General features: G+C 35.9%; 1 protein-coding gene across 1 annotated transcript in view; it reads right to left on the bottom strand.

Annotated features, from left to right (window-relative positions):
- ADAM28 (ADAM metallopeptidase domain 28) overlaps nt 1-20,163 on the bottom strand; it is a 312,744-nt gene that overhangs the window by 229,435 nt on the left and 63,146 nt on the right. The window contains exon 3 of the mRNA XM_054690295.1: nt 3,136-3,237. The gene's annotated coding sequence lies outside the window, so the exon portion shown is untranslated. The remainder of the gene's footprint in view (nt 1-3,135; nt 3,238-20,163) is intronic.

The raw sequence follows: 20,163 nt of genomic DNA, 5'->3' as shown, positions 1-20,163 counted from the left end.
ACCGGCACTGCAGAGGCTGCGGGCAGCTTCGCAACCCCACGCTCAACCGCTGCGCCACCGGGGAAGCCCAAAACAAGTTTTTTTTAAACAGAGGAATGAAACAGTAAATATTACAGCAGATGTTAGCTAAATAGAGAATAGAAAAACATTGGAAAAAATTGAATTTTATAAAAGATAAATAATTGACAAACTTTTAGGTAGACTAACAAAGAAAAAAATTACTCAAATGAAAAATAAAAGAGGAGACATAATGCTTTAGATTAAATGTTTGCATACTCTCAAAATTCATTTAAATTAAATTCTAACCCACAATGTAATGATAGTTGGAAGTGAGGCATTTGGGAGGTTTATACGTCATGAGATGTCCATCTCATGAATAGGATTAATGCACTTATAAAAGAGCACAGAAAGTTCCCAGACGTTATACTATGTGAGGACACAACTTAAAGAAAACATCTAAGAACCAAGAAATAGGCTATCACCAGAGACGAAACCTGCTGTTTCCTTGATCTTAAACATCTCAGACTACAGAATGGTGAGAAACAAACTTATATTGTTCATAAGCCACAAATGTAATGGTATTTTTGTTATGGCAACACAGACAAACTAGGACACATTACAACTGCCACAGAAATAAAAATGATCATAAGAAACTACTATTGGATAAGCTAGACGCAATAAATAAAATTCTAGAAACATACAACATAGCAAGCCTGAGCTGTGAATAGAAAATATGACAGATATAAAACTAGCAAGGTAATTGAATCAGTACATAAAATCCTCTGAACACAGAAAAGTCCAGGATCAGATGGATTCACTCAAGAATTCTGCTAAATATTTAATGATTAATTAATACCAATCCTTCTCAAACTTATCCAAAAACTTGAATAGGAGAAAATATTTCTGAATTCATTTTATGAGGTCAGCTTTACCTTGATACTATAGCCAGTCAAAACCACCACAAGAAAGGAAAATAAGAGGTCAATGTCCTTGATGAGTATAGATGCAAAATTCCCCAATAAAATACTAGCAAACAGAATTCAACAACATATCAAAATGATCACACATGATAGTCAAGTGGGATATTTCAAGTGGGAATGACTCAACATATGAAAAACATTAACTGAACAACGTATTACAATAACATGATGATATTAATAGAAAAAAATTAACAAAACTCGAATATCTCATAATAAGAATTTCAAAAATACTAAGAATAGAAGGAAACTATCCCAATGTAATAAAAGTCATATCTGAAAAGCCCACAGCTAACCATACTCAACAGGGAAAAATTAAAAGCTTTCCCTCTAAGCTCATAAACAAGTCAAGGTTACCTACTCTTACTATTTCTACTCAGCATAGTACTGGAAGACCCAGAAAAAAGCAATTAAGCAAGAAAAAGAAATGAAAAACACTCAAATCGGAAAGGAAGAAGCAAAATTATGTCTGTAGGTTATGTGTTCTTACATGTGGAAAACCCTAAAGACTCCAAAATAATTGTTAGAACATACAGAGAAATTCAACAAAGACACAGAACACAAAATTCAACATACAAAAATAAGTTGCATTTCTATACACTAACAATACACTATATGGAAAAAATTTAAACCCTTTAAAATAACATAAATGAAATTGAATATCTATGATAAAATTTAACAAAGGAGATGAAATTCTTGTGCCCTGAAAGATGAAAAATATTGATGCAAGAAATTAGAGAAGATACAAATAAGTGGAAACATCCATGTTCATGTATTGGATGATTTAATGTTAAAATGTCCATATTGCCCATATTATATTTATAGTAACATAAAGACTCAATGCAATTCCTATCAAAGTCTCTAATGGTAATTTTGAAGAACAGAAAAAACTATCCCAAAATTCATATGGATACCCAACAGTTTCCAAATAGTCCAAACAATTTTGAGAAAAAAAGGACAGATCTGGAGATATCACACTTTCTGACTTCAAAATATATCACAAAGTTGTAATGATGATATAGTATGTATGGTGTTGGCATAAAGACAGTAACATAGGCCAATGGAACAGAATAGAATCCAGAAATAAACCCACTCATTGTCAAATCATATTCTACAAGGGTGCCAAGCATATACAAAGAGAAATGCATATTATCTTCAACAAATAGTGTTGGGGAAACTGGATATCCAAATATATAAGAATGCAATCATATCCTTAATTTACACAACACACAAAAATCAACTGAAAATAGACAAAGACTTAAATGCAAGAACTAAAGTCACAAAATTCTTATGAGAAGGCACATAGGAGAAAAGTTCAATTCTCAGCAATGGTTTAGAAGCAGTGGCTTCAGCTGCCCCTCTTTCCATAGATCATAGATGATTATCTCCAACTACCTGCCTCTTCCATAGTCCAGGTTTATATACCCAAATGTCTATGATAATCCTGCTTAGTGGTCTCAAGAACACCTCAAATTCAATATAATAGCTTACTATAACTTATTGGAAATTTACAATGCACCTGTATGAGTTCCATGAAAGACAAACTAGAGCATCTTCAGGAGAACACCACAGAGATTCTAGATATCTAACCTAATTCCAGATGTCAGAGAAGTCCCCACAGGAAGACTCATACCTAAAAGATGAGTGTGGTTAAATTAACCAAATAAAGGTATCGGAGTGGAGAGAAAGTGTTATCATCATGACCAGAGATTCAACGTATAGAATTCTTGGCAAATTTGTTCAATTCTTTAATACAGAGAAATCTTCCGTGGTTCTTCCTCTTTGTCCAGGTGTGAATCTAATTTCTTTCTTCCCTTTACCAGTCACTTTAAAGTACATTTTCTGTCTCTACTTTTTCATTCCTCAGTCATTGGAGGTCGACATCCCAAATTGAAAAAAAAAAATTCTTTCTAATGTCCTCATTTTAATGTCCTCTGAACACTTAATTATCTGATCTTTATACCTTAGAAGGCTGATTCCACTGACTTGTCATTCATGATGTGCTAGTAGACTATGGATGACTTGGCTGTGGGTGCAATAGAGTGGGGATACCTGAAGGGAGGTGATTCTATACTTCCAAATTATCAAAGAAAATGTAAGCTAATGTTGCCTCAATTTAAAAAAATTCCAATATAAATTTCACTTCTCTGTAGCATACCTGTCAGTCTTTTACATGGACTCCTTCTTCATCTGTCCCTAAGTATTGGTTTTTATTAGGTTAGACAAGGAAGAGATTCCCCATGGATATGGTTGAAGTGCCCTAGAAGCAAAGTTAAAGTAAGAAATAATATTTTAAAAATAATCTAATATAAACCAAATATATGTCCCAAACTCAACATATTCCAAGAAGCATGCTCTTCTTTCTATCTAACCAACTCTACATAGGTTCAAAGAAGAAACTTTAGTTAACAACTACTTTTACTCAATACCCACAACATCCCACTTATCACTAAATCTCTAACTACTTTATAAATACTTTAAATTGACTCCTCCCCAACTTCTTTTATCAAAAATCTAATCTTCATTATTTTCACTTTAGGTGTCCTGAAATTATACATAAACTATTTTTAAACATTTATGATTTCTTTCTCTTTAACTTATTATGTTGTATTTCATAGACATAAAATGTACAATATTTTGACAAATCTACAGAGATATTATCAGATTCGAAAATGGGTCAATGATCTCAAACATGAACCACTTCCACCTTTAACAATTCTATCTCCAAACTTAATTTCTACATATCTCTCAGTAAAAGAAATTGAGTGTATATAAACATTTATGTATATTTACTCATAAAGTATGCATATATACTACACCTAATCTGTGCATTAAATTTTAATTTCTTAATTGAAAAATAAAATATTGATCAAAATATTAAATAAAATATTCACATCTAACCAATCTAACCAATTTCATCCAGTAATCATTTAGTTCCCTTCAATTTTTTGCTTAAATTTATAGTCTAGTCATTTTCTACAAAATAACCTAAAATCCCTTATAAAAGCATATAAAACTGCCACGATTGTCTGCAAACTAGCTTTTCCCCGCTCCCTTTTTCCCTTTATATTTTTTTTCTTTTACTCACTCATCCCCTAAGTACACTGAGAATTTTCACCCAGCTGTGACTTTGGGCACACTGCTCTTTCTTTCAAATGTTCTTCTTGCCCTCCCAAAGAAGCCAGTATATTCAAATGCTCAAGCGTTCAAGTTCTGGGCCAGACCACAGAAATTTCAACCCAACTTTACCAGCTGTTAAGCTAATGACCTTAGATAACCTAACCTAAATACAAGAGTTTCCAAACTTTTGTTGCCTTATCTATAAAATGGGATAGAAGCAATACTTCATCTAGTTATTGGAAATAATTAGAGCAATACTTAGAATAGTTATTAGATTATTAGGATATACTAATACTAAAAAATATGCATTATGACTATATAATTAGCTCTTCTCTTTCTGCCTAGTTTAAATGTTCTTCCTTCTGTGAAATCTTTTCTGACTGTTCCAGCCGAGTTAGCAACCTTTTAGTCTTCTAATCTTCCATGGGACTTCTTTTTGCTTATGGCTTCTATGAGGTTGCAGTTCACATAGTTGTTATTTCATTTATTTTCTTCATTCATCTGTAAGATTCTTGAGGACAGGAATCATAACTTGCTTGCTATTTTTGTTTTGGGTTCCATCACAGCAGACAACAGAGAATGTTTGTTATTTGCTACCCTTATCACCCCCAGCTGGGACTGCCATTCTGGGAGACATGGTAGACTCACCTCCTCAACACCACCACAGCACTGCCTGTGTGGAGGAGTATTTTGGGGATGGGATCACAGCTCAACGCAAGGAGTCATGTCAGAATTCTCCTGAATGAAAGTGATGTTAAAGACAATCCAAAAGTCCTTTCAGTCTGTAAAATGATGTTGATGCTTCATCATTTATAAAGGGAAATAAGGGTGGAGAAGAGAGAAAGATAGAGAGGGGAGAGAGAGAGAGAGAGAGAGAGAGAGAGAGAGAGAGAATATGAAAGAAAATAATTTGCATGAGAAGAAAGTGAGACTTGGAGAAGTTTAGCTAAAATTATTTGCTGAAGTTCATGAAGACCTAGAAAAAAGCAGTCAGGATTCAAACCAAGAACTGACGTCTAAGCTTAGCTCTTTCATGGCATGACTCTGCCTCCTAAATAAAGATCAATAGCTGATTAGTGGTACAGCCTGTTACTTTTCTTGCCTAAAGAAGAAAAATGTTTTTTAATCCATCTACACACATATCTCAAATCCTCACACATTACCTTCATTTAATAAATCAGGAGATTGAATCTCACCAAAGTCAAGCTACAGGTTTGAAGATGCAAGAAAGGGCAAGAAAGGGCAGGGGTGGGTCGGCGTCTTCTGAATCTGGTCCTCCCCTGCAGCCTCTAACCCACCCTGTTTAGTTAGTTTGACCTTTTCAACACTGTTACCTGATGTCTGCGTCAACTTAGGTTGCTATTGGAACAACAGTAAACAGATTGGGTAGCTCAAACCACAGACTTCATTTCCCATAGTTCCGGAGGCCGGAAGTACAGGATCAGGAGCTGACAGATTCAGTTCTTGCCCGAGGCTCCTCTTCCTGAATTGTGAATAGCTGTCTTCTCACTATGTACTCACAAGGCCTTCCTCAGTGGGTGAAAACGGAGAGGAGCACTAGTCTCTCCTCTTCTTTTTATAAGGATACTAATCCCATAACAAGGGCCCTGCTCTGGAGATTTCATCTACAACTAGTTACCTCTTTTAAAGGCCCCAAGCCCTAATACCAAGATACAAAGTGGGAGGGCGGGGGTGGGCAGGCAAAGCATTCAGCCCATCACACCTGCTCTCTCTCTATCAATGAGTTGCTCCTGTTCAACTATCCTAATTATCCCCAAGGCTAGGAAGTGGAAGGTGGTCCTGACAATTAGCACCAAACTCCCCATAAACATTTGTCAGTGATCATCCATCTTCTGCCCTTTAACTGCACCAAGTTTAGCTACAATTATTTTCTATATATTTTCTAGAATGTATTTGCTTGCATGCTTTATAAAATATAATATAATTCAATAAATTCTTACACTACTAGACTGGAAGTGAGCTTAAAAAGCACCTTCATTTTTAAAGATGAGAAAACCAAACTCAGGAGACAAAAAACCTTACTTGACAACCTCATTTATTTATCCCTCAGCTTATCTTTCCAAACAAAATCATTTCATTTCTGCCTTTTTTATTACATACTAAGCCCATAAAATAAGCTTAAGAAAGCAAAATGTTTAAAGAAGTGGCAAAAAAAAGGAAGCTAGGAAGGCATGTTTCAGCAATAAAAATTGTTCATTAAATTTTCATGTTGATTCTACTGAAATTTCTCATTGCCCAAAATTGATTACTTTTAAGATTTCTGGTGTTTGCGCCATCTCCAAATCCTAAGGCTGAATGAAAGGTCATGCATTTTGGTATGGCCAGAATAAACAATACAAGGACAGTGGGAAGCAGAATACACGTGAGAGGGCAAAATACCAGGAAAATGTGATGGGACACTCATGTGGCACACCAGTGCCCATGCTGTCTCTCAAAAAATTTGGCTTAAATCAAGTTGTTTTGAGAAAGCATTCCTTAGAGATATTTGTCTTCATTTATTAATTGCCCCACATGGACACTGTCAGGCCATCCGTAATTTCCAAAGCTTTCATTTCAGATGAGTAGGCAAGGGAAAGTATTTCAATGCCACCCAATTTCGAAATGGAAGGTGGTTTCCTGGGTCTTGAGCACCAGCACAAATGTGCCTCTTGTGAACTAATATCAGACAAGGGAAACCAAAAGATTCAAAATGGGGCAAAGCACAGATTTTATAAGCAGAGATTTTGACTTATTTTAACTTCATAATGTTGAAGCTCTGTTTCACTTTCTGAGAAGCTAGGACTTAAATGGCAATGGTCTACTCCCTCCCTTTACGTCATTTTGGGGTAAAAAAAAAATCATTTCTGTCCAAGTAACCAGTTACTTTGCCAAAAGATGAAAGCAAGCAATACCTAACATCCAAAAAATAAGAAGATACCAAATATTGTAAGTTAAGTGGAGGGAAGTTATTAGAAAGGAACTTAGAAGATTGCAGCCAGGCCGTGACAGTAAGAAGGCAGAAATACACCAGCCTCTGTCATTTTGACATCAATTGACTAATTTGCTCCAGGTTTTCTTGAGGTTTCTTTTAGTGTATTTATAACCACAAAAGCATTTATTTTTGGTCCCAAGATAAAAAGCCTTTTACGCAATGGTGCATATTTCTAAGGTAACAATGTTTCCATTGTTAAGACTGCCATCTCAGGGGGTCTGGGGGAGAAGACTACCTACCCCATCTATTTTGTTGAGCATCAGTTTTACCAAAGTACTGGTTTGGCGTGTAACCTAATTTCTATTGCACAGTTGCTAGTTGAAAGAGGAAAAAAAATGCTTTTCAAATGATTTCATCTTTTCTGATAACATGAAGAAGGAAAATATCTTAACACCAGTGTCCTAGTACATTTTATTCTTTAACCTGGTACCCAGAACTCGTGCATACTGGATTAGACACAAGGGAAGAGGCAGATGTCCAAAAGATAAGTGGATGCAGATGTTTTCCCTGCTTTTTATTAATGCTGTGCTCCAGCTGTTCCATCTTTATAATGGTAAAGTCTCAATCAACACAAAGGATGAAATAGCAGAAGGTAGAGGTGTTCTGGAACACTAAAGGGCCAAGATAATATTTTGTACAAAATTGAAGATAAGACCTGAAAACTAGGACCAGAAATTTCTACGTATTGACAGTTTTCAGAAGGAAACAGTTGCTGAGCCTTATCCTCCTATTGGAAAACAAGACAACAAATCCCATGACACTACTGGCCAATGGGCAAATCCCCAATTGTCCTCAATTAAGACTGTCCCCAAGAAAATACCAAAAGAGAGATAGAGTGAAAATATGTGCTTTTTTTTTTTTAAGCCTTTCTCTCTCACATACAAAAGAAACTGACCACAAGAATGAACAAAGTTTAACAATAGCAAAACAAATTAAAAGGAGTACCAGCCTTCACTTTGCTGGAAGCTACATACAGCTCAATGATGACAAGTAAGATGTTCATTCTTAGTCTAAAAAATGTTTTCCTAGGACAGCTGGAGGGCATGGCTCAGTGGTCTGGACATCTGGTTCAACGTACCTAGACTCCTAGGAGCCATGGCTGCTGTCCTGATGTGATTTTCTTAACTCTTTATCTTTAGCAGAACTAAACAGAATTCCTAACTCTTTAGTGTGTGGTTCTTGGGATGTTTGGGGGAAGATACAGCCACAATGACTCTGCGTGAAGACAAAAACTTTCAAAGGATTAAACCTGACAATTTAGCTTCTAGTTACTTTCTTTTAATCATTTACTGCCACTGGAATACCATATTTATTGTTTATGTAGAATCTTTCATTTCAGGATTTCAACGTACTCGGGGACATGGTCTGATGACAGAAATGAGCAATGTTCATGTCCTTAAGGTTGAAAAAAATGAGATCAGAATGCCGTAGTAAGTCAAAAAAAAAAAAAAAAGGCATCAACTTTGGTCTTTACAATGGAATAAACAGTGATGTTATATGACAGTTTTCTGGAGGGTGGGAAAAGAGCAGATCAATGTACATCTTGGACCATAAATAAACAATTTAGTACAAATAATATCCCTATAAGGATACTGATCAATCTGAAACAAAAGAAATGTAATAGGTTCTCTGAGCCTCAGTTGTTTAATCTTCACACTGATGAAAATAATGCTCCCTATCCAGTTCCATGCTAGCATAAATGAGATACCATCGGAGAGTGTTCCTGGCACAGAATAGGTGATACAGAAATGCAACTCTTCTTCATTCTGACCCACATGAGAGGACCTTATAAAGTAAGACTTTAAAAAATTTCTGTCTCTGAGCTGGAAGGGGTTATGTTAAGCCAATTAAATCCAAAGGAGAAACACAAATACCAGAGGAATCCAGAAATGGGAGGAGTCAGAGCAAGGTTGGGTGGGAGCACAACAGTCTAGGGTGGTAGGCCACAGATGTCTGAGAGGTGAATGCCCTATAGTTATAATACTTGAAGGGAGTGGTGGAGGGGGAGGTTCTTATACTTCCAAAATACAAGCAACCTTGTAAACCAACATTACTTCAATTAAAAAAAAATTAATGAGTTTTAATGATCTTGATATCTGAGCCAAATAATCTGGAAATGGCAAGTCAGCACTTCCTTCACTTATTCTGTTTAACACAGTACAATCGCTTATCTACACACATGCAGCACACACTGAATGTATGTTAAGTGCAAGCACTGGGGATACTAAAAGCCATAAGCTCTCACAAGTGGTTTGAGTCTACTGGAGAGAGTCAGACTTGTCTACAAATAGTTACAGTGCAGAAAGATGACACAACAAACGATTTCCAGATAGTGTGTAATAGGATTTCTTTCCCGGAGGATTCAATCCATATCAACTATTCAACTATTCTGGAAGATATCTTTTTGCAATTAGGTATTAATAATTTTGACTATTAGTATATAATTTTCCCTACCTGATACACAATTGTTTTCCTCATTCATCACAAAGGTTTTTGAAAGGATTGAGTTATTTCATATGAAGTGCTTAGTGCAGTGCTTGAACATATAAAGCAATAACCAATGTCATAACTATCATTCCAATCATCACTGTAATGTTACCATTAACTACAAGGAAAAATACGTAACAACTATCTTTTTAAATTTTCTTTTTATTTTTAACTGAGATAATATTGAGGTAGGCTCTTCAGGTATCACCACCATAATGCATACACTACCAATTCACCCATATTCCACAATCACAGACCACTGTGCTTCTTTCCCTATTTGTTTTACCCCTCCCCAACTCCCATCACCCTTGGCACCTCAGTTCTGTATTCAGCTATCCAGGGTTAGTTTTTCAGCTTGTACCAACAATATTAAAAATGACTCAAGGTCACTGAGGATGAGGATGTCAGGCAAGGTCCCATCCCAGCTATGCAATCACAGAGTCCTCAGATAATCCAAAGATGTTTGGTTTATTAACCTTCACCTAAGACCCAAAGTCATAAGCATCTCTGAGCTAGCACTTTTCTAAAAGTTAAATTAAATAATCACCTAAAAGCATTTCCAAGGACCTGCAAACAAATAGCTCCCCATTATATCAGTGACAGTCTCCTGAAATTCCACTGGCAGGAAACTCAGTTTGATAATGATAAAAATCCTTAGAGAAGCAAATATTTCTCTAAAGTACAGTCCTCAACCAGAAGCATAGTTTACTCAGTCTTCTCCAGGTGATGTTTGCAATGTCTCGAGACTTTTTAGATAGTCACAGCAAGGCGAGAGGGAGAATAGGGGTGCTAGTCGCATTCACTGTAGTAGGTAAAGGCCAGAGATGCTGTTAAACATCCTATTACGCACAGGCAAGATTCTGCAGCAGAATTATCTGGTTCAAAATGTCAGTAGTGGCAAAGTTGAGAAGTCTTGCCATAAAGGAATATATACTTTTTTTTTTTTTTTTTTTTTTTTGGTGGGACCCTCGCCAGTGGCCGGGGATCGAACTGGTGCTGCAGAGGCTGTGGGCAGCCTCGCAATCCAGCGCTCAACCACTGCGCCACCAGGGGAGGCCCAGGAATATATACTTATTAATACCTACTTAGTCAGAGATTTTAATTCACTATACATTTTGACTAATTTCAAACTATGACTTAAATGATTGAGCTATACTGTAACTTTCTTAAATAAGAATAAAGTGATGAGGAAGGGTAGTGAACAACAGGGCACTCACTACTTACTCTCCCAGAAAGCAGAAGAAAGGAATCTAAGTGAAGTGAAAATTTTCCTATTTTGTATTTTACCAATGCTTATCCTTGCAACAATTTTTTTAAGTGGTATGGAATACACACATATAAAGAGCTTCACGAATTCCAACTGTATGAAAATTTCAATTGTAAATTCAAGTTGCTTTTTGTCATGCCCCTAAGAAAGGGAAAACTGGACTTTTGGAAATTCAGGAGTTTAGTAAATGATTTGGCAAAATGTTTTGAGCACCTACTCTATGTCAGACAGGTCTGTAGATGCTTGAGATATATTATTGAGATACATTATTGAATAAAGCAAAATACCTGTGCTTGGAGGACTCACATTTAATCAAATTTTGAGTAAAGTTCAAGAAATTCTGGAATTATAATGATTGCTTCTACATATGGCATTATATTTTTCCAACCTATTTATCTTTTTGTTTCAAAATGAGAAATTAGTTTTAAGAGAGCTTTTATTTACATTGGGCAATAATCTATTTCCAAGGCAACAAAACAGATTGCAGAAGCAAGCTAATTTTATAGAACTTTGGTTAAGAAATTAAAGATTGTATTGTGTAAGAAATTAATATAAGGGAAAAAACCCATGCCTGGGTACATTTCTGTGATCCAGGTGAAAAATGGAGATGGACGAATGAAAGGTCTGTTCTGTGACTTATGTTTCAGGAGGAAGTTTTCCATAACAGAACTACTGATAGCTTTTGAAATATACCACCATGGTGGTATTAATAAGAAAAGTCACTTGGACATTTAGTTCGGCTGTGCACAGGATTATTCGCCCTGAATTCTCTCTGGTGGGCTGCAGTTACAGCATTTCATCATTCTTCTAAATCTTTCCCTTTTTTTCAATTTATTTTTTAAGACTTTTTTATTTATTTATGCATACAAGAGCTGGGGTGTAGGCTAGAGGTGTGGGGGGTGAGAGGTTTCACCAGAGACAGAATGGGGAACAGAACAGTTGGATCTATTGAAATGCACTGTTGAGGGGAGCAGCGGGTGAGACAGGAGAGGTCTGCTGCATCATGTGGGTTAGCTCCCGGGCTGGGGAGTGGGGATCATGGAACTTGTGCTGCAGTGGCTGCTGACAGCTTCTTAGTGCTGAGACTTAACCCTTGCACCACCAGGGAGGCCCCTCTTCTGAGTCTTGGAAGACTTATAGGAAATCAGATTGGTCCTATTCCTGTACTCTCAATGTCTGGAAAATATGTAGCAGACAAGTGTCACCTGTCTGATAACTCTGTTGAAGGGCGAACTCACAGAGGGAGCAAAATCTTTGTGAGGTTTTTTGGAATCCTCTTTCCCCCCTATTTTCATTGAAAGGTTTTAACTCATCCAAATTTGAATAATAGAGCTATTTTCATGTCTGCTAGAGTCTACATTACTTATAGAAAGGGGCTGCGTTCAAATCTTCTTTCCTAGGCAGTACTTAGAACAATATCTGGCATCCTAAAACATCAATTATGTAAAATTAATGGATTCATAAGTACTTAGATGGAATGAGGGGGTGACAGCTCAAGAAATCTTGAGTGCATACATATTTTAAGTTCATAAAATGCATATGATTACATGAGGAGAAATAAAAAGGATCATTATAGGAGAATGAAGACAAGCCCCCACCACTGTGTCCTATGGCACGTCTGCTTCTATTTTCTGGCTTTTCTTGAAGATACTACAAATTAGCAGCCCCAGAAACTCCTAGAACTACCAGCAACAGGAAGTCCAAATTCCCTTAGTCCTCATGTCATGCTTAGCAAAGAATGGCACACAGATACATACTAACATTTCACAGAGCTAATTCGACCCTAGAGTTTACCTCTATACATACTATATTCCGTTTGAAAGCTAAAGAAACAGAATGGTAAGGCAAGTGTCAAAGACTGCTGATGAATCAAAACAAGAAAAAAGGAAACATGAGCTAAAGTCTTAAAGTCTTAAGAAGCTTTGTGCTACAATTTATGAATTCTAAGGTTTGTACCAAAAGTTCTGGATTCCTCTGTGGACTGAAATATCTCCAAGAGGCCATGGCACAAGCTATGCAAGTTACTAGGATCTGTTCCATTTTGAGGATTTCCCATCAATACAGAACATTCATCAGGCATTTTCAAATTTAAATTTTGTGGAGTCTTCAAGATCAGGATCAGACAGTTCTTATGTGGCTTAAGACCGTGACATGAGGAATCCACAAAGTCAAAACAAACTAAATCCTTGTACCTTTTAAAATTTAATATATATACCTCTGAGTAGTCAAGTCCAAATCTTAACCTTTCTTTATGGAAGCCCTGGATTCAACTTGTACCAAAAATACCATGAGCTGAACAATCTGAAGAAAAATATGTATGGAGTAGGTAAGTCTTGAAATGAGGAGGGCTAGTGGGAAGTCAAAGAAAGTTGGAAAAATATTTAAAAGATTGGATGAGGGTAATGTTGAGCATTTTTCCTGTTCATTTTTATGTTTTTAGGGGGTTGGTTTTTTTTTTTCTATTTTATTATTTTTTTGTTGAGGTGACATTGGTTTATAGCACTGTACAGGATTCAGAGGCATAGGATCAAACACTTTCAGATGTATGTTACCACACCACATTCACCACCAAGGCACCCAGTCTCCCACCTCAGTCCAGTGTTCAGGGATGGCAGGTCACCATAAGCAATCATGAAACCAATTTAGTAGCACACCAACCAGCATTTTCCTAATAAAATAGACAATTTTGAGAAAATGTGTACATGTGTACCCCCATACACATGTACAGGGTCAAAATATAAAATGTACTTTTATAAAACGTTTGAAGACTACAGGGATGTAGATACTGTACATTATGAGATGGGAAAGACTTTTTAAATTTTCCTTGAAATTTTTTTTTTTTGGAGCAATTGAACATTAGAATCATCTGGTCTGAATGTGTTCAGTATTCCTTTCCTCCAAAGAAATCAACCAAGTAGATGATCAAGTTCGCTTTCCTGGATGATTAGGTAGTTGCTGTCATTCAAAGAGTGTCGCCATGTGGCTTTAGCAGGTATCCTAAACCTCTCAGCGAAACCCTACCAAATCGAGGATTCTACTATCTACTTCACAGAGAGAGAAAGTAGTAGTTTATGATAAATAAAAGCATTATATACAATTCCTTACACACATTTCCTTTCTTTCCATTTTTCACTCAAGGAAGAACACCTTTCTTCAACTTCATTTCCCTACAGAGAGACAGAGTCACCTCTAACACACTGCCTGGAGTTGGGACGCTGTGACATTGTCAAGTATTTTTCTGCTGTCAAGTTAATGAAGGATTATGCCTGCCCCCTCTTCCTGGTCAGCACAGCTTGCTTATGGAAAAATCAGAAATATTTAAGAGCACTAAGTGAGAATCAGCTCTGTATAAAAGCAATTTTCTCCAGGTTTATGAGTGAAGGCAGCTGTAAATCACTCATCCCATTTGCAATTATATTGCTTTAAAAGAGGGTGATGGGGAGATGAGAGGGATATCTACCCAGTGAGAAATTTGCCCTAGGATTGAAGAGAAAATGTTTCCAAAATCACTCCTCCATTTGGCTGGTGACAATCTGTTTGTGCCAGGAGAGGAGGAAACAGAGGTAAGAAGAGGTTACATCAAACTCTGTCTAATGGAGTAAACGCCAAAAACTGGAATACCTGTGCTTAGGATTAATATCTAATCACTTGTTTTTGTTTTTGTTATTTTGCAAATGGAGGGGGAGAAAAGTTTACTTAAGATAGCATGTTTTGTAATGCCTGATACATAAAACCAAATAGCACACTCACAGTGTTACTGATGGACCTTTTGGCTTTTCCCATCTCGATGACATTTACTCTATCCCTGAGCAATTTTAGATAAGCTAAGCCAACAGCTGGGGAGACCCCAGCTGTAACTAAGCCTGATGTCCTTGCTTCATCTAAGAAAAAGCCCGTGGGGCTGACTCCAACCATCCAAATAGAGAGAAAATATTTTCCACTACCAAGGACAGATAATATGAGCTATGTTAAACCCAGTCTCTGTGGAATTCTTACTTGAATATTTCTCACTTGGAGGTAAATCGAGGTCATTCAAAGAATGTCATAGGAAATTTATTGAGGAGAGACTTCCATTTTCAGTAATTAGTATACTCTAGAAATAAATTCTGTGATCAGTAGATAGCAAAGGAGGCCTGTCAGAGCAGGCTGGCCCTGCTGATATGCTATGATATCATATGACAGGACCACAGTTGGTGCCCCAGTAAGTAATGTTTCCCAAATAGTAGAATGGATACCCCTTTCTGGAAAATCATCAGACAAATAAAAAATAAAATCATAATTTAAATTTAGATTAAGAGAGGGAACAATTGTTTAGAAAATAGTAATCTAATGTCAGGTCTTCTTAAATTAATTCCCAGACTCATCTTCAGCACTTTGGGGGAATTCTGTCAATCACAACTGGCAAATCTTTTAAACTAAGTTCCTCAAATAAATAGTCTACAGTTTCATGTTCTCTGTATTCTTTGAATCATCAATTATTTTTTGTTAGCCAAATTCAAGTCTCTCTCTCTCTCCATCATCATCTATATATCTATCATCATATCTCTCTCTCTAGCTATCTATATCTATCTATTTCCAGCTAGCATCCATTCATTCATCTAACTTATCTGTATTTATTTAATCTATCATCTACTTTTTAAGTCTGAATTTCTCTCTCGTTTTGATCTTTTGAACTCTTTGTGCTTGTCTTTGTTCTTGGCTTTTGTATAATTTTAGCTTCTTGTTATATGATCTTACCACTTTTATCAATTTCTTCAACTATAAAATGATGTTATAAAGCATTGCATTTACTTTTTTTCTGTTTCTTTAATCACCTGATTTATTTCTTCCTTAACTATAGCCTTATTTTCAACATATTTTTTCTTTATCCTTCATATACAAATGAAAATTGGTGTCCTAAAATTTCTCTAAAAGCTCTTCTCTCTCTCCAGAATGTCCCATTTCTCTACTAACTTGGAGACTAGAATTTAAACTCACTCCTTGAGATGTCAGTTCAAGTATTGTGACATTTAAAAGCTATAGAAAGGAAAACTTGATCCTCTTGCTATGTAAAGAAAAATAAAAAATATTTTAGATATATGAAAACTCAAAAGAATATATTTTGGGGGAAAAATCTGCTGAGATGTACAAAATAAGAAAAATTGAATCTAAGCGATACCTTGAGAAGGGAGAAGACCACAGCAGAATCAATGATAAGTCACGAACAGGTAAGAGCAAGTGTAAAAACCTGTTGATACCAACTCAAAGAATACTGCAGAAAGACCACATATAAAGAAATATAAATGGCCAATAAATTTTAAAACACTCGCAACCTCTCATGTTTTAAAAAATTCAAAAGAAAGTGATAAAAAGAACCAATTTTCTATATATCTGATTGGCAATGATATAAGTGTTTGAGAATATTCAACGTTTGCCAGTAGGGAAATAGGCCCATTTAAACATTGTTTTGATGACTATAAATTATTGGAGGGCAATTTGGCAGAAAAGTCAAATTTTTTTGTAAGTACATTTTGATACAGCAGTTTTTCTTCTAGGAATTAATCCTACAGAAAAAAAAAATTATACAATGGTGCCAAGATACATTTGCAAGAATAGTCTTTCTTAGAAGGAAGAACCTTAGTAAGAATCCATATGTTTGTCAATAAGAGACAAATATGGGTGTTTACAGATTCTTACAATAAGATCTTGGAAAACACCTTAAAAGAATGGATTATATCTATGTGTATTGGTGTAGAAAATGCCTAAGATAGATAGGTTTGGTAGGTAGGTAGGTAGGTAGGTAGGTAGGTAGGTAGGTAGGTAGACAGATAGATGATAGATAAATGGATATGGAGTAAAAACTTAAAATGTTATAACAATACATTTATACTGTAAGACCACTTCAAATTTTAAGGGCAAATGCAAATTTCATATTTTACACCATTATAAATATCTTCAGCAATTATAATCGTATCTGATTTATTGATGCAATCATCAAACTTCAAAGTGTCATGTCCTTAGCTGTAGCCATAGAAGAAGGCTGACACAAATATTGGTGAGGTTGTGGAGAAAAAGGAACTCTTCCTGCACTGTTGGTGGGAGTGCAAACTGGTCCAACCACTATGGAGAGCTGTGTGGAGATTTCTTGACCTACTAAACATAGAGCTTCCATATGATCCAGCAATTCCACTCCTAGGTATTTACCCAAAGGACACAGAAACATCAATTCCAAAGAACACCTGCACCCCTATGTTTATAGAAGCACTGTTTACAATAGCTAAGCTTTGGAAACAATCCAAATGCCCAAAAATAGATGACTGGATCAAGAAGATGTGGTACATATACACCATGGAATATTACTCAGCATTCAAAAAAGATAAACACATGCAATTTGCAGCAACACGGATGGCGCTGGAAGGGATCATGCTCAGCGAAATAAGCCAGAAAGAAAAAGAAAAATACCGGATGGACTCACTCATAGCAGGAATCCAGAAAACTTAAATAAGGGACCAGGAAAAAGAATAACTATAAGAAAGAAAATATCAAAATCAACAAATAACTATGAACAAGAGACTCTCTATGGGGGGTAGGGGGCGGGGAAAGGAGGGCTTGGGGTAAAAATAGGGGGGTTGTAATTGTATGGGGAATAAAAAAATAAAATTTGAATTAAAAAAAAAGAAGGCTGACACACATACATATGTACACACACACCCACACACAGAGTAATATAAACCTTATTAGAAACTTGATTCTATTCTTGACCTTATTTAGTTATGTTGAATTACTGATTTGCTATCATAACAATTGCTTTCATTACTTATAGCTTTATAATATGCTGACATAGAACATATTCATTTATATTTTGATGCATTTTTCAAGAACCATTGCTTATTTTGTCCATTTTGTCTTTTTCTAGAACTGTAAGATCTGCTTCTTAAGATTTATGAAAGATCCTATTAAGAATTTTAACTTTGTGTTCCTTGGATTTTTAAAAACTATTTTTATTGAGCTAACATTGGTTTATAGCATTATATATGATTTACAAGTATAGGATCACACCCTTTAAGTGGGTGTTACTGAACTACACCCACCAACAAGGCACTGAAAGTCTCTACCATACACACCATTAACCATTTAGTTTTCAAAATATTCTTGCAACATTTGACATTTTTATAGTCTACATTCATTCTATCCAACTACATGGTATTTCTGCCTGTCTTTATATGATCTTCAGTGCAATTTTACTATTGTCTTCGTATAGTTTGATATATTGCCTGTTAGGTACTTTACAGTTTTGTTACTGTTGTGAGTCAATGACTGTTTGCTCCATAATACTTTTTAATTTGTTGTTAATGATGATTATAAAAACTGTAGATCATTTTACATTAATAATGCAACTAGCAACTTTATTATTCTATTTTAATAAATTTTAGAAGTTCTTTAATCTTATAGAATTTTTTATTCTCATAGCTTTTGAAATGTATATATTTTCTGCCTGTTAGTTGTGAAGACTTGTCTTATTGATGTTGCCTATAGTTTTATTTTATTGTTCTTACTACATCATCTATAAACTCAAATACATCACTATAAACTCAAATATATCACTAAGCATCAAGCGATACAGCAGGCACACTTGTGTTGTATGTGGGTATTTCAGTTAGAACTGTGTTCAGCCATGAGTAACTCGTTTCTCACCCCCTCGACAATGTGATGCTGACTGTCCTACAGCTGCCCAAGAAATGTACTAATACCGAGACTCATTAGATAGTTCTCAGCATCTTCCTTGATATGTTGGTCTTTTTCTAAAACATTATTTATTGGTTGCAAAATGACTCCTTTCCAAAAATCAAGGCAATGAGATGAGAGGCATTTAGGAAAGGTCTGGTGCCTCCTTCTATGAAAAAGGAAAAAGAAGTTTTCTTGGACTGCACAAGGGACTCTGCATTCAAGTTGTGGACAGAACTTGATCCTGTGACCACCTTCAACAGAAGGAGAGGCTGAGAAAACAAGTACATAACTAGGCATCTTGGCTCCCAGAAAAGCTGTTGATGTTTTGTTAACAAGGAGGAAAGGAAGGGATAATGTGTACACAACCAACAGTGTCTGACACACTGATTTCCAAGGGATGCATCTAATGTTTCAGGAATTACTAGAATGTATGCTGTAATTTTCTGATGGCGTGTTTTATCAGCCTGAGGAAACAGTTTTCTAGTCTTAGCTTGATATGTCTTTTTTAAGTGCTGGGGTGCGAAGCTGACCACAGCCTCTGTAGCGCCGGTTCAATCCCCGGCTGCTCCCCAGCCACCAGAGGAGGGTCCCACATGGTGAGCAGACCTCTCCTGCCACCCGCTACTCCCCTCAGCAGTGTACTTCAGTCGGCCTGCTCTGCTCCCTGCTCTGGCTCTGGTGAATTCTCTCACCCTCCCGCACTTCTGACTGTACCCAGTGCTTGTATAAATAAATAAAAATGAATCTTTTTAAAAATAAATAAAAAATAAAATAAAATCAGGAATGAATATTAAATGTTACCAAAATTTTTGTGACATCTTTTGGGGGAAAAAATATAATGTGTTTGTTCAATTAATATGTTAGAGTAATAGATTCCAGTTGTCAAATCATTCTAGCAATCCTGTTATAAGCCATGGTTGAAAAGTAGTGCTTTTGTTAATCCATTACTGTATTTAATTTGTAAATACCATGCACACAAATTTTGCATTAATGCTCACACGTGAAATTGCTCTATGGTTTTCTTTATGGTCCCCTTATCCAGTTATTTTCATGAGGTTTCCAAAGGAACATGGAATAAGTTGGGGAACATCTCATATTTTTCTATTTCAACAGTTGAAGTAGAATTCTCTGTCCCTTAAAGATGTGCTAAAATTCTTCTTTCCAATAACATAAGCCTATTGCTTTATTAAGGCAAAAGATCTGTGACTATCTCTTGTTTCCTTTAGATTTTCTCTCTTATTATAAGAAAGTGCTTATTTCTCCAGCATATTGAATGATATGTTTTAAGTTTTTCCCTAGTATATACATTTGGTTAAAAACTTGATTCAAAGTGTACTTTGGTAGTTTTGCTCACACTTCTTTTCTTTTCCAAATAGATTGTGAATTCATTTTTAACTTGAGTTCTTTAAATTTTTATAAGATATTCATGTGAATAGGAGAATTTTTTAAAATTTGCTTTTGTTGGCAAAGCAGACTTCTCCTGTCTCACCCGCTGCACCCCTCAGCAGTGTATTTCTTCAGTCTGCCTGTTCTGTTCCCTGCTCTGTCTCCGGTGAATCCTCTCACCCTCCCACACATCTGGCCTATGCCCCAGTTCTTGTATAAAAATAAAT

This window comes from Talpa occidentalis, unplaced genomic scaffold, assembly GCF_014898055.3.
Source record: "Talpa occidentalis isolate TD23 unplaced genomic scaffold, MPIMG_talOcc4v2.1 talOcc4.8, whole genome shotgun sequence".
NCBI classification, from domain to species: domain Eukaryota; kingdom Metazoa; phylum Chordata; class Mammalia; order Eulipotyphla; family Talpidae; genus Talpa; species Talpa occidentalis.
The sequence above is the reverse complement of the archived record's forward strand: the minus strand, read 5'-3'. Positions and strand labels throughout refer to the sequence as shown.